The sequence below is a fragment of the Peromyscus californicus genome, unplaced genomic scaffold, assembly GCF_007827085.1.
Source record: "Peromyscus californicus insignis strain IS unplaced genomic scaffold, ASM782708v3 Scaffold_21__1_contigs__length_65335640, whole genome shotgun sequence".
NCBI classification, from domain to species: domain Eukaryota; kingdom Metazoa; phylum Chordata; class Mammalia; order Rodentia; family Cricetidae; genus Peromyscus; species Peromyscus californicus.
In genome coordinates, this window is record NW_026294514.1 from 3,645,426 (window position 1) to 3,661,235 (window position 15,810).

Sequence of the window (15,810 nt, forward strand, 5' to 3'; positions counted from 1 at the left end):
TGGTAAGTACCTCAGCATTCAGATTCACTGAAACAGATTCAGGTGAGTGGAAGGGAAGAGAAGGAGAGACTCACTTGGCTCCTCTGCCGTGGAGGAAAGTGACTGATTCTGTGATCTGTCTGTAGATGTGCATCCTTGTCTCCTCAGCATCTCATTCTAATGACTGTCACTCATTCTTCTGTTCTCTCCAGGGGGCCACGCTTGATGAATCAGCACTTCTGCTCTCTCAGTAGCTACAGAGGGGAAAATGCATTGTTTCAAGTGCATTTCTGTAGCACGAATCTTAAAAGGTCTTATTAATAAAAAACTCGGGAGCCAGATATTGGGGTGGATGCCGAAAGATCAGAGGAGCAGAACAAGCCACAGCTAACCTCACCTCGCCAGTTCCTCAGCCGATCCTGTTTCCTCAGACTGGAAGCCTCTGAGTCCTCATCCCAATGGATCTGAGCTGAACTGCTGCTCAAAAGCCTAAAAGTTTAACAGGACTCTAGTTCCTGGTCCTCACGCCTTATATACCTTTCTGCTTCCTGTCATCACTTCCTGGAATTAAAGGTGTGTGTTATTATGCCTGGCTATTTCCAGTGTGGCCTTGAACTCACAGAGATCCAGACGGATCTCTGCCTGCGGAATGTTAGGATTAAATGTGTGTGTGTGTGCCACCATTTTCTGGCCTCTATATCTAGTGGCTGTTTTGTTTTCTGACCCCAGATAGTTTATTGGGGTGCACAGTATATTGGGGAACACAGTATCACCACACATTTGCTCCAGAGCTTGGGGCTCTTTATCCTCCTCCCTGGTTTGAAGATCATTTTCAAATGATCTTCTGGAGCTGGTCACAGTGTTTCTATTTCTGTGAAGAGACATCATGACACCAGCAACTCTTATAAAGGAAAACATTTAATTGGGGATGGCTTACTGTTCAGAGTTTTAGTCCATTATCATGGCGGGATATGGTGGCATGCAGGCAGACATGGTGCTGGAGAAGGAGCTACATCTTGATCCCACAGGCAACAGGAAGTGGTCTGAGACACTGGGCATGGCTTGAGCATATGAGATCTCAAAGCTCGCCTCTACAGTGACACACTTCCTCCAACAAGGCAATACCTCCTGATAGTGCCACTCCCTATGAGCTTGTGGGAACCAATTACATTCAAACTACCACAACAGCACAAGCCGTAATCACGATTTCTCATTAACTTTTTCCCCTGTTGTGGTGGTCAGATCACCTCATCCCAGTTCCATAAAATTCAGCAAAAATCTAACTTCGTAACCAAGAAAGATAGTCTGAACTTCTCAGAGTGATGAAGAGGAAGTGGGCAATGTATTTAACTCCTGTTTACCCCTGAGGGCACCAGATCCACTTCTTATCCTGTTATGCTCACCATAACTTTAGGGGTTCTTTTCTTCCCCCTTTTCTTTTTGAGTTGAGAGTTCTTCACTAATTAATCTGGCATATTATCTTAAAGTAAGATTTTGAATGCGGTGCACACAGAAAGGTACACTTAGAAGTAACTACAACCTGTAACCAGAACTCAGAACAGGTCCCAGATACTGCACCCAGAAGCTTCATCCCAGTCAAAATCTTCCACCAAAATAATCTTCCCTATTTTCAAATGAGATCTTGTATCATGAAGTCTCCTGTCTAGCTGCTTTCTCTCAAGATGACTGTGAAGGGTGTGTGTGTGTCTGTATGGGTGTGTATGTGCTGTGTGTGTAGTGCATGGCGTCTGGCACTTGGCTCTTCCTGCAGGCAACTGGGAGACGTGTCTCTGTACTGTGGCTAGCATGAGAGATGTGAGACTAGGAAGCCACATTTGGCTTTGTTTTGTGTGTTTAGAACCTTTCTTAAGCTGTCTCAGGCTTTATGTGGATATAGATGCTGGACATTTGGGCATTGTATATAGGCAGGGTTTCTCTGTCTCGGCAGCTGCTCCCAAATAACCATTCAGAGACTTATTAATTATAATTGCCTGACCAATAGCTCAGGCTTGTTACTAGCTAACTCTTAAATCTTAAATTAACCCATATTTCTTATCTACCCTCTGCCACGTGGTGGTAACTTCTTTTAGCACAGCGCATTCATCTTGCTTCTTTCTGCCTCTCTCAACACTCCTGAGACTCGGCCTTTCTTCCTCCTAGTGTCCTCTGTCTGGTTGTCCCGCCTAGACCGCCTGCCTAGCTACCAGCCAGTCAGCTCTTTGATTAAACCAATCAGGAGGCACATTGGCAAAGATGCATCTTCACAATGTACAAAAAGATTGTTCCATAACACATTAGTCTGCTTGGAATTGATTTTTCTTTAATGGTGTCGAGCATCAAGACTCGCATTCGCCAACCTTTCCCACTCGCGTGTGTCCAAACCCTTGCGTCTGTTGATCTGTGTCCACACTGTCACTCTTTAATGTAGTCCTTTCAAAATGACATTCATAACTTTTAGCCATCTTGAGCTTTTCTGACAGGAAAAGACATTTTAAACTGATGCTATGCTAATTAAATGAACAAGTCAAGTAAATAATTTCAAATACAAGAGTAGGAATAGTTCATCACGCTTCCAAAACTATGAAAAGCCACAGGGAATTGCTTCTATGAAATAAGTGAACACCTAATGTCATGTGCTTTGCTTATTTACTCTGGTTTCCCACTGACTCGGTATGTTCTGCCCATATTATTAATTGTCCCATTTTAAATTTTCCATAAGGTCTCCCTGAAATAACTGTCTTGCATAAGTGGGTGTGAATACTTTGGTTTTAGATTGAATGTCCCTCTCTTCTGCTGAGTTCTTTGATAGAGTATTGAGAGACCTTGGAGGGTTTTTCTGACTCTGAATGTTGCGGTTGGTTTTCCTGTGTGGTGGGAATGGCTTGGAAATGAGAACAGACGGTACCTGAAGTGAAATCCAGACCTTTCTCGGGCTTTTCTTCGAGTTGTACATCTTTAAATATTAATTTTAAGAAGTTCTAAATGAGGTCTTGTGATTCTCTGCTTTGCGATTCTGAGCTAGCTAAATTCAGAAATTCCGCGTGCTGGGCTTTTCTGAAGTTGAGAACTTAACCAACAGAGGAACAGTACCAAAGGGGAAGGTAAAGTAAGTTTGTGTACGTTTAAGGGCATGCATATATATCCTGTTTTCTTCCAGAGGGTTAAAAATTGCAAGCAAAGGAAAACAATGTAAACGTAACAGTAACATTTAACTGCCTTAGGAAGTAACTAAGTCACACAGGACATGTTTTATCTGTGTGAACCCATGCTGAAGAGAGACTCGTGGAGTCGCAGTGGGGCCCTGCACAGCAGAAAACAGTGTCCTCCGTTATGAAATGCACTGAGAGCTGACTCCTTAATGAACAAATGTCACTAATACGAGATGCCATTCGGCCGTACTTTGAATCCTGGCTTCTAGAATGAGATGGTGTGATGCTGAAGAAGGGGGTGATGAAGACAGACTTGCTGTCCTTGGTCTGCCCCCTAAAGTGAGCTGAAAACAGAAGGCAGCTGTGTGTAGCAAATGAACTTCAGCATGGTTTCCGCTTATTTTTTTCCAGACACTATCCAGTTTCTGATGTACAGAAACTTAGTAAGTTTCTAGACGACAGATAAGGGAGTTACAAGTTTAAAGCAAGCACAGATATCTTAAACAGAAGTCAGAAAGCTCCTCCCATGAGCATTTTGTAGTATTTAGGAAGCTGTAAGCAGAAATAAGGAAGACATCCATAGGATTGTAAGTGTTTTGTTGGATCGTGCTTTCATATCATTTAGCTTTCCATTGGGGGCAGGAGTTCTCATTGTGTGTTATTATTGTGGACAGATGAATGCAAAAAAAAAAAAAAAAACTAGCAATAATTGGAATCTACTCTTTCCAGTGCTTTCCCAGGCTGGAGGGAACAGCTGTCTTTATTTCCTAGTGCAAATTAGACTTGGCCCTGAAAAAGGAGATCTGGTAACATAGCATGAGAAGTGCTTGAAAGCTACTGATGAGACATGAGAGGAAGAAATCCACCCACCAATTTGTCCTTTCCACTAGGAAAAAAAACGATGCCACGTGGGGATCTTGAACTGTTCCCAAACCGCGCCCAGACACTCAGGCAGAGTTAGCTAGAATTTGTAAGTGTGATCTGACTCGTACGATGTCGACACAGCATCCACGTCCTGTCTAGAGGCACCATTTCTGTGGGAGCACTTACTGGCAAGTCACACTAGACATGTGACTGCCCCTTGCCTCCCAAAACAAACCCATCTTTGTATACATCTGTGGGACAGCCATTTCGGGATTTCATTGTTTTCTGCTGAGACATGGTACATTCTAGTAATAACTTTAGGTTGAGTGTAGAGATTTAAATTCTATTTTAGTGGGATTAAATAACTCATTTTCCACTTATTCTCTTTGTGGCATTAATAAACTGTTTTTAGAAATCAAATCCCTGAATGAGATATTTCACTTCTACTGGTCTTGGCAAGTCTGCCATTGGCCAGGATTGCTTGTTGATGGCTTGGCAGAAATCCTCCTCTCTGACCAGTGAAGGCACCTTGAGAGGAGAGAAGGTGTCCATCTTGATTCAGAATAGGGATTCAAGAAAGTCTAGTGAAAAGAAAGGAGCTTTAGTACTTACCTAAAAAGAATAGTTATATTCTCCTCCAAGTCTGCAATGTGGAAACCTCTACCTTTGGACCAACATGGAGGAGCTTTTCAGAATGTGGCCATGGCTAACAATCCGCCTTCAGGAAAGTAAGATTTCCCCTGGTTTTAATCTTTTTGCTATTGTAGGGGTTTTCTCTAAGCTAATAAGATGGTACCTCATCTACAATAATACTTTAACATCGTAAGTGTTATTCTGCACACCCATGTCAGAAACATGCTTGTGCCTTAATTTCTAAAAGATCTGACAAGGCCACTTGTACTTAGAGAAAAGTAACAAACTATTGGGTGTACAGTACTGGAAATAAAATTAGCAGGAAATGATAAGCTTTCCACTTAGTCAAGTGTGGTGTTAACACTTGTAGTCCTAACATGTGGGAGGTGCAGACAGAGGTACAGACAGGAAGTGCAGACAGAGGTACAGACAGGAGGATCAGGGGTCAATTTTCACTCCTGTAAACAAGAAGTTGACCAGGCATGGTTGCTCACACCTTCAACCCCAGCTCTTGGGAGGCAGAGGCAGGTGGATCTCTGAGTTTGAGGCCAGCCTGATCTGTGTAGTAAGTTCCAGCACAGCTAGGGCTATGGAAAGAGACCCTGTCTCAACAACAACAAAAGAAGTTGGAGGCTACGTGATGCATTGTCCAAATAGAAAGAAAAGATATATTTGTACTATGTTCTGGAGGGTAGATCCTGTTGAAGAGTATATTTGGTATGTATGTAGCATGTGTGTATTCATGTGTTCATAGGTTATTAACTTTTCTATGTTATAGAAAAATGTTCATGAGGTCAAATATGGTTACTACACAAAATTGGCTGGAATGGGCAGGTGAAGGTTTCGGTACCATCAATATGTCCATCAGCACTTGGTGTGAATGGCAGCTGACCAAGAGGCAGGTGGGCAGGCTGACTCCTGAGTCCCGAATGGCTCTTGAAGCCACATGGCTCATGCTGGGGACCCCCAAGGAAAAGACTGGCATCTGTGGTTTCCTTGGTTTTTCATTCGGGGTTGGTAAGAAAGCCTTCCTCCACTCCCTTGTGAGAGTGGGGCTCGGCTGAAGAAGCTTAGCTGCAGCAACTTCCTCCTGTTGGGGGCTCATTTAACTCGGGAGCCTTGCTCTCCTGGCTAGATGGGAAGCTTTTCTCGACTTAGGAGCCCTGTTCACGACTTCCCTTGGCTGCATGCTTTTAAACAGCCACATGCCTTGTCTTCTTCAGAGTGCTATCAGTGTCTCCAGGGGTTAAGTTGTTTTGCAAAATTCAAAGTGTCCAGAATCAGAATCTTCCCTTCTGAGAACAATGGATGCATGCGTTTGTAAATGGGTGTACATGAAAACAGAAAAGAAAAAAACCCTCGAGGTGCATTCATATCCTGTAGCCTTTCGCCTTGGGAACAGTCAGATCTGAGCTACATCTAATCAGGATGTACGGAAGATATTTGTGTAACTATGTTGTAACCTGTAGCTGCCCTTTTGAATCCTTTGGAAAAAAAAATACATCCTGTCCCTGTGATATCACAACTCGGGGTATGATTTTTTTAAGTAAAAGGGGGAAAAAAATAGAAGTCCATGGTGCCAGATTGGTATACACATGTCATATTCATCTAGGAAAGGTCAGGAGGCTGGCCCCTGGAAGGGACATCACTTCCTCCCGGAACACTGGGAACTGGAAGCTCCCTCTTACCAGGCCAGCGCTGGAGGTGCTCCATGAAGTAGTATCGGTGGCTGTAGGCAGTTCTGACAATGACAAGAATGTAGGTGAGAGAGACCGGAGACCGGATGAGAGGGTGTGGGTGGGAAGTGGCCACCTTGTGTGGGCAGGTGAGCAGAGCTGAGCGTGGCACCCTGGGCTGGCGATGAGGAACAAGAGGAAGCAGAGGCTGTGTGCCCGTTGGGTGCCTTGACACAGCGGCTAATTAAACAGTCATCCCTGTGTTGAGTCTTCCAATTTGTTCTCTAGAACTCGATGAGGAATGGTCTCATTAAATCAAAAATCATGTGTCTAAATCATGAAGTTAACCTCAGACAGAAGGTGAACCTCTTAAGTCATGGACCACCCTGAGTATTTGCAGGAGTTTGCATCCTGCCCTTCCCCACCATCTTTCAGGGGCACCTACAGTACAACAGTGCTCCCAATTTCCTCCTCACCTCACTCAGGAGTGTGCCCTGTGACCTTCCCTCGCTAGGTCAACCTTCCCAATAACCTTTCTTATCACCTTCTCAGGAGAGTTAAATTTCTTCTTCATGACATTTTGAAAAAAAAAAAAGTGCTAATGGTGAAGGAACTCCTTTCCAGCTTTTAGCTGACTAAATGTTTACGTTCACTAGTGAGCTGCTTTAGTGAGTGCCCTTCTCCCCCTAGGAGAGAGCACAGCTCCGTGAAAGCGGACCTGAGCTTTCTCCACTTTTTTCTTCTGTTCCCAGCTTCTCTAGTGACCACCCCGTGACAGCTACTCAATAAAGACGTACTAAGTCGCTTAATGCAATACATACTTATTGAGCACCTAGTGTCTGCCAGTTCTTAGGGACTGGGCAATTGAGTTATGCATAGATCCAAGTATCTTCACTAAATAAAAGATAATAGCATTTTCATTGACAATCGACATCATAGCAAATATACAATAACCTCTAACACCCTTGGAAATACACAAAAAAATCCCATCTCTTCATAATTTTCTAGTTAAAACTCTGAAGCTTTGAAGTGGGAACACTGCTGTTGTCCCTGGACTAGGGACAGAGCCTCGTGCTAAGGAAGTACCGTACCTTGAGTTACAGCCCGAGCTCTTCTGTAGAAATACTCCTTACAGAACAGCATTATCTCTTTCTCTCGGTGGCTAATATTATAGAAGTATTATTGCAGCCTCCTGCCACTGCAAACATGGGCCTGTCAGCCACACAGATAGACTTTGGGATGGGTATGGGAACGCGGCATCTTTTAAGTTTTTCTCGGAAAGATTCATGGTCTCTAGTAATGCATTAAATCTCCTCTTGAAATACAGTTTATCTGTGTAGTTAGAAGATTTCAGCAAAGCAAAACCCAGGGAGAGGTTGAGTGAAACATCGCACAGTGATAGCAGTCCCGGTCTTTCAGAAAACAGACATTTCATCTACGCAGGTTCCTGCCAGTCTCAAGAGCAAGAGCTTGGCCATGGCCCTGCAACACTCTAGTGAGCCTCCCTCAGTTTGGAGGTTGCCTGTGCATCCTGTCACCTCTGCCTGTGTGGGAGATTGTTCACTATAAAAGTGAGGAAAGCCTTTCAACAAGCCACATGGATTCTCTAAAACACTCAAAGGCATATTGTAAAGAAACTTCTCCCCAATAAAAAGACTGTGCTTTGCTGAGTCATGCACACCTGACATCCCAGCACCCAAGAGACTGAGGCAGGGGAGTTTTGAGTTCAAGGCCATCCTGTGCTACAGAGGAAGGTTCAGTCTCAGAAAAATCCCCAGCACATAAACTGTTGAGCTTCGGGAAACCTCAGGCAGATTTCAGCAAAGAGAGAGAGCTCTCTGGCATAGGCCTCAGATGTCACCTGTGGCAGTCTTTGCTCAGGGTTGGTGAAAGCTAGTGGTCGGGTAAAGTTAATATATCCCCAAAGAATTTGCCTGATAGTCACGTGCCTGGGTCGCACATGGAACAGGGCAATGAATGATTATTAAGGGGATTAGAGATAGCCCAAGATAATTTGACTTTGGATGCAACATCCATTTCTCTACACCACAAAGTCCTAATTAGTCCAGCCTTCTAGAATCTATTAACACACTGGCTTTTTTCTGGAAACTTGAGTTCACAACATGTAGTGCATCCATGTGGATCATTGTCCAGTAAGAGGGGTGACATGTCTACAAAATGTGGGTGAACCAAAAGTGTTAAGCAAACACTTGCTCACTACCATGAAAATAGATGCTGTTCTGAATACCTGTATCTCATATGTGATTAATAGGTAGATGGATGGATGGATGGGTAGATAGATATAGGTAGATAGCTGATAGATAGATAGATAGATAGATAGATAGATAGATAGATAGATAATACATACATAGATTACTTTCATGTTTATCATTTAACTTTTTGAGATAGCATGTCTCTAGTTGGCCTTGAACTCCTGATCCTTTTGCCTCCACCTCCAGGACTGCTGGGATCACAGGTAAACATTACCATGCCTGGCTCATATAGACTCATTTAAAGAGACCTATAGACTCATTTAAAGAGACCTACATTGTGATTTGGAAAACAATGTAAGAACGGCTTGGACTTCATTAAATGTTTCTTCCCTTTAGAAAATAATCGTAAATTATTTACCATCGTAAAGGTTTTATTTTGTTTCTAGGTAGCCAACATTGCCAGTGTGTTTTTAGGATTCAATTTCTAACTTTCTGGAAGACTGATGCTTCTGTAAAGTGAGGTGGCCCAGGGGTTCCCCTTGATCTCCACTTTCACATCTTTCATTGAAAAGTTTTTGCACCCCAATAAGCCTCTCCGCCGACGTAGAGATCCAAATCAAACTGAATTAGAAAAAACCCTGGTTTAATGGGTAAAGCTTTCCTGAGTGATTCTCTGGTCCCCCAGAGAGGAGATAGGGACAGAAAAACCACGTGTCTGTTTTCTGGGGGTGCAGTTTAAATACCCTGTGGGTGGTCTTGAGCATCTCTGGAGGAGGAGCTGTGTTTGGCAGGACTTTCTGAGGGGCAGGGTCTGGGTAGAGAGGTGTGGCTTCCACCAGGATATTCCAGACTCTTTGGGTATATGGATGCCAGGGTGCCAGGGGCTGAGGCGGAGCTTCCACCAGAACAGTCATCGAATGGGTGGGCTGGCAGAGCACGCTCAGTTCCTTCTCTGTTTCCCCAGCCTTCAGGACGGGCAGTGAGACTCACACAGCCGGTCTGTGCCTCTTCAGAACCTGAGCCTCAACTAGAAGCGTGTGCTCTGGGCAAGGGCTAGGATGGCTTCCGCTGGAAAGCACTGGCTGGCTTTCCTCGACACCTGCATGTTCATGTCAACCCTCTAGGGGCAGTGCCACACAATCATGGAGTCTCTGATAACTGGAATGCAGCACATGGGTGCCCGTGAAAGGCACGTAGCCCGCAAAGGGAGCAAGCCTAGGACTCCGCCATCCCAGAGCTGCAAATTTGAAAAAGGAGTTTCAGAGAAGAAACATCCAGGCCAGCTCGGGAGGGGGAAGGGGACTCTGGGCCAGATGTCGACCGTCACATGTAGGGAGTTGTTTGCGGTTGGAGTCTGCTTGAAAGTGATCTCTGATGGTCTCATGAGACTGCTTGTGACAAATTGTATAACAAAAATGTTAAAAATAGCGTATTTATTCCCTGGAAAAGCTGTTCCCACAATGCAGTGAGCTGGGAAAATTGCTGAAGTTTTTGGACACCAAGTGCTGATCCTGTGTCCTTAGAGCCCACATTACCCAGAGGCCTTTTCACCTTAGGTTTTGTTTTCCTGAACTATCCAAGCTCCAACCAACCCTTAAAAAAGACAAAACAAAGCAAAACAACATTCCTAAGAAATTAATTATAACAAATCAGTGACTTTTTTTTTTTTACAAAATTCTCTCCTACAGGTACCACATCCAATGTAATAGAAATAACATGTCATTGGTAAAATATGAATCATATGTGTAATTGGACTTTCCCAGTAACCATATCAGAAAAATAATCAAATGAGACCAATTATTATTTTTTTTTCCAGAGCTGAGGACCAAACGCAGGGCCTTGCGCTTGCTAGGCAAGCGCTCTATCACTGAGCTAAATCCCCAACCCTGAGACCAATTATTTTTAATACTTGATAGTCGCTATCAAAAAATCTTAGTTCGCCGGGCGGTGGTGGCTCACGCCTTTAATCCCAGCACTCGGGAGGCAGAGCCAGGCGGATCTCTGTGAGTTCGAGGCCAGCCTGGACTACCAAGTGAGTCCCAGGAAAGGCGCAAAGCTACACAGAGAAACCCTGTCTCGAAAAACCAAAAAAAAAAAAAAAAAAAAAAAAAAAAAAAAAAAAAAAAAAAATCTTAGTTCAACATGAAATCAATGTGAAAATTGAAATATTTTATGTTCTTGTTTTGGTATCAAGGGTTCAAAATTCATTTGTTAGCCGAGTATGGTGGCACTTGCTATGAGAAGGCTGAGGCAGGAGGGTGCTTTGAGCCCAAGGGATTGAGACCCACCTGAGTGACAAATTGAGACACTGTTTTTAAAAATCAAACTGTATTTTATCCTCTTAGAGCCAATCTCAATTAAACCAGCCCAGCTGCCTCAAGCGGCTGTGATATTAGACATCATGACTATATCATAGTCATATTTGAATAGAATTGAGAAAGAATATCTTCTACCCCAAAATCTGTAACTATCTGGGGCTGGACAGATGGCTCAGTGTTTTACGGGGCTTGCTGTGTGAGCATGGGGCCCTGAATTGAACCCCACCAGCCTGGTGAGGCATGGCCTCTAGCGAGCCTGCAACCCCTGTGCTGTGGGGGATGAAGACGGGAGACCAGCGGGGCCTGCTGGCTGCCAGCCTGGATGAAAATACTCACTCCAGGTTCAAGGAGACACTCTGCTTCAAAAGAGTAAGGTGGAGAGTGGCAGCATGCCTGGTCCTCTGTCCTCTGCACATGTACGTAGGCAGGGCCACCTGTACATCCACGTGCAGATATGAGGGGGGTGTTTTTAAATTAAAAAATAAAAACAAGTATACCGGAGTCGCAGGATGTGAGGGGCCTGAGGCTTCGGTGAGGAGGATTCGGGAGGTGAGGGGTAAGTCAGGGTCAAGCCGCAAATTCCTTGTGTGGCTGTGGCTGAGGGGAACTGTGATGGAGCATGTTGGTAACCTGGTGGCTTCATAGATTTCCCATGCACCATGTGTTGGGTGTACTCTTGGCTACAAGTAACACACACCTGGATCACAGAAGCCTCTAGGTCTCCTTAGCTGGCTGTCACCAGCTCAGAGATTAGTGTGTGTAGTCAGAAGTTTTCCTGTGTCCCACCCGGTCCAGCAGCCACTGGGACCCAAGTAAATACACAGAGGCTTATATTATTTACAAACTGTATGGTCTATGGCAGGCCTCTTGCTAGCTAGCTCTTATATTTTAAATTAACCCATTTCTATTAATCTATGTTTTGCCACATGTTCCGTGGCTTACTGGTCTGCTGGCATGTTGTTCCTTGGGTGGCCAGCTGGTGTCTCTCCAGGCTCTGCCTTTCTCTTTCCTGTCTCTCTCCTTTCCTGCCTGCCTCTAAGCTGCCTTGCCATTGGCCAAAGCGGCTTATTTATTAACCAATGGGAACAACATATATTCACCGCATATGGAAAGACATCCCCCAGCAGTTGTGGGTGTTTCACAGTTGAGTGAGGGTAACACATAAGTTGGTAGACTGAGGCACATTGCCTTCCATAACGTGGGTGGGCCTCACCCGGTCAGCTGAAGGCCTGGATAGAACACCTCTCCTGAGCAGTATGGCGCTCTTCAGGCAGCTGCAGACCACAGCTGCAAGGCCGGCTCCTTTCCAGGTCTTCAGTCTGATCCCCAGGTTTGGACCTGCCAGTATCCAGAAACACAGTGTCTTAAATTTCTTTCTTTCTTTCTTTCTTTCTTTCTTTCTTTCTTTCTTTCTTTCTTTCTTTTTTTTTTTTAAAGATTTATTTATTTGTTATGTATACAGTGTTCTATCTGCATATATCCCTGCAGGATGGAAGAAGGCGCCAGATCTCATTACAGATGGTTGTGAACCACCATGTGGTTGCTGGGAATTGAACTCAGGACCTTTGGAAGAACAAGCAGTGCTCTTTACCTCTGAGCCATCTCTCCAGCCCCTTAAATTTCTTTCTAAATACATCCTAAATGCATAATTGGTGACTGTGCTTCTCTGAAGAGTCGCGTTATGATAACTTAAATCAAGAAGGGTTTGCTCCATTGCAGGAGGTGTCTGGGAGTGTGTAAACGCTCTCACAGAAGTCTCTGTGACATTGCTTCCCCTGCGTTTACTGCCACAGTTACAAAGTGGACTGTACATCTGCATTCAAGACAGGAAAACCCACCACCACCTGGCATGGTGCTGAGAAAACAGCCTTTGGAAACCCTCGCTTCATCTTCAGTTATCACTGGCTGTAAAAGCAGCAGGAAAATCCAAAGGTTTTTGTTGTCTCCAGCCTAAGTTGGAGAAAAAAAGTAATAAGGCAGGAAGAAACTGAAAACTACTAGTGGCTTAACGCACACATACGTTGAACACTGTGAGTGAACTGATAAATCCTTTTGGAAAGGAGCTGGGCTGGCTACTTTTATTCAACTCGACACAAACTAGAGTTATCTGAAAGGAGGGAACCTCAATTGAGAAAACGCCTCCATAAGATCTGACTGTAGGGCACTTTCTTAATAAGTAATTAATGGGGGAGGGCCCAGCCCATGGTGGGTGGAACCATCCCTGGGCTGGTGGTCCTGGGTTCTATAAAAAAGCAGGCTGAGCAAGCCATGATGAGCAAGCCAGTAAGCAGCACCCCTCCATGGCCTCTGCATCAGCTCCTGCCTCCAGGTTCCTGCCCTGTGTGAGTTCCCGTCCTCAGTGATTTTGATGATGTACTGTTATATGGAACTGTGCATGAAATAAACCCTTTCCTCTCCAAGGTGCATTTGACCATGGTGTTCGGTCACAGCAATAGTCACCCTAACTAATACAGGAGAAGGGGCAAATATATCATAGGCCGCAGCAATTGAGCTATAGGTGGTGAATGCTGAAGTACTCCTTTCCTGACTGTAATTTGGAGTCAGACACACACCATCGACCTTCTCTATCTAGAGCAGAATATCAAAAAGTTGCAAGGCAGGCCCCACCACAGAAGGCTAGGCATTTTAGTATTCCTGGTGTCTGTGTTGCAGTTGGGGAACATCCACACTGCTTAAAATACTCCAGGAATTCAGGTTTTTTTTGAAGAGTGACACAGGGTTCAAAGTCCACTAGAGAGTTTTAGAATTTGGGCAGAAGGCACAGGGCAAACGTCTACAGGTACTGCCTAGTGGAGCTGTTGATAGAACCTGCCACTGATGCCCCTAGGAATGAGTGGGCAGAGCGAAGGCCAAGCCCTCCTTGGACATGTCACATGGCATCACATGGCTGTCTTCTTGCATCTGCACACACATACCTGCCTTCTGTCCTGCCTTCTGTCCCGCCTTCTCTGACCACTGTCCTGCCAGGGTGTGGAGGCCTTCTCTGGCCCCAGCTCTGAGAGGCAGGCTGCCTCAGAGTGCAGCCCCTTGCCTGGATGCTTTGGTGTGCTTTGAAGAAAGAGAAACTAGTTAATCTACTGACTGAAGTCCAAACTGCATTGCCTGGCAGCTGGGCAGCTCCAGAATATCTACATTTGACACTTGGAGACAGAAACCTGTCTTAGTTAGGATTTCTATTGCTGTGGAGAGGCACCATGACCACGGCATTAGACTGGCTTACAGTTTTAGAGGTTCAGTCCATTATTGTCATGGTGGGACATAGAGGCAAGCAGGCAGACACGGTGCTGGAGAAGGAGCTGAGAGTTCTACATCTTGATCCACAGGCAGCAGAAGGAGACTATGTATCACACTGGGCATAGCTTGAGCATGTGTGAGACCTCAATGCCCACCCCCACAGTGACATACTTCCTCCAACAAGGCCACACCTACTCCAACAAGGCCACACCTACTCCAACAAGGCCACACCTCCTAATAGTGCCACTCTCTGTGGGCCAAGCATTCACACAATGAGTCTGTGGGGGCCATTACCTGTTCAAACAACCACAGGCTGAGAGTTTGTCTTGTTTGCTCTGTAGTTTGCATCTTGCATATCAACAAAATTAGCAACATTAAGAAAGAAACTAAAGTTTATAAAACCCAAAGGTCTTCCAGTGGCCTATATTGGACAATCTGAAGAACAGAATGAGCAACAATACTAACATTTTAACTCATACACCAAAAATTCATTAGTTCATATTAAGTAATTGAATGAAGAAACATATGGATGAATGTGGAAAACACTTAAGGTAGAATAAATATACTAAAAATAATAAATATACAAATAATAAATATGGAAAGTGATGCTGGCAAGTTCCAGCAGAAATCACCGCAGAAGAAAACACCAGGGGATGCTCGAATTAGTCGTAGGTGGACTGAAGTAGAAGAGGATATTTGTAGGCTCTTATGTGACACTGATGATTAATTAATAAGGGAGAAATAGCTCAGCTATGTAGTGCAACAGCTTGGCAGAATGTAGCTTGAGTTTTCCTGCCTGGCCCACAGTCAGGACAAATCTCTGACAACCGCCAGTCCCACAGCTGCTCAGACCCAACCAAATAAACACAGAGACTTATATTGGTTACAAACTGTATGGCCATGGCAGGCTTCTTGCTAACTGTTCTTACAGCTTAAATTAATCCATTTCTATTAATCTATACCTTGCCACGTGGCTTGTGGCTTACCGGTACTTTACATCTTCCTTGTCCTGATGGCGGCTGGCAGTGTCTCCCCGACTCAGCCTTCCACTTCCCAGCTTTATTCTCCTCCTTGTCTCCCCTATACTTCCTGCCTGGCCACGGGCCAATCAGTGATTTATTTATTGACCAATCAGCAACACATTTGACATACAGACCATCCCACAGCAGCAGAACCCCTTCACCAAGGGATTAGAAGTGACTGTTGCTGGTGCTGAATAAGCTGGATGCCCTGAGGTGATGCTGCCAGGCACACGGGCAACATCCCTGTCAAAATGCCAACTAGATTAGAGGTTCTCGGCAGCCACACATGTCTTACCACACCAAAGAAAGTGTAAAAAATGATCTGTCTTGACCCTGGAGGAGTGCTGTTGGCCCAGGACAGTTACAGTCACAGTAAACACGGTGCTAGGCTTCATAACTGTTGAGTGTCCAGGGTGCCAGAAAGGCCAAAGTGGAGGAACCCTGACTTCAGGTTAGCCAAGAAGAGACACCAGAGAAACCCAAACAGGGGAGCAGGCTGCACAACAGTGGAGCAGCACTTCTCCAAAGCACGGCTCGGAGGAAAGACGGAGACGCTGTGGAGAGGACAGTGACAGGTGCCAATGCGATGGGCTGGAGCCAGAGGTGGAGAAAAGGGCAGACGGGACACTGTTGACGGAGGTCTTCGGAGCGGAGGTAGTTACTCTGTGTTACTTCCCTGACTTGGATCCTTATGCTGTGAA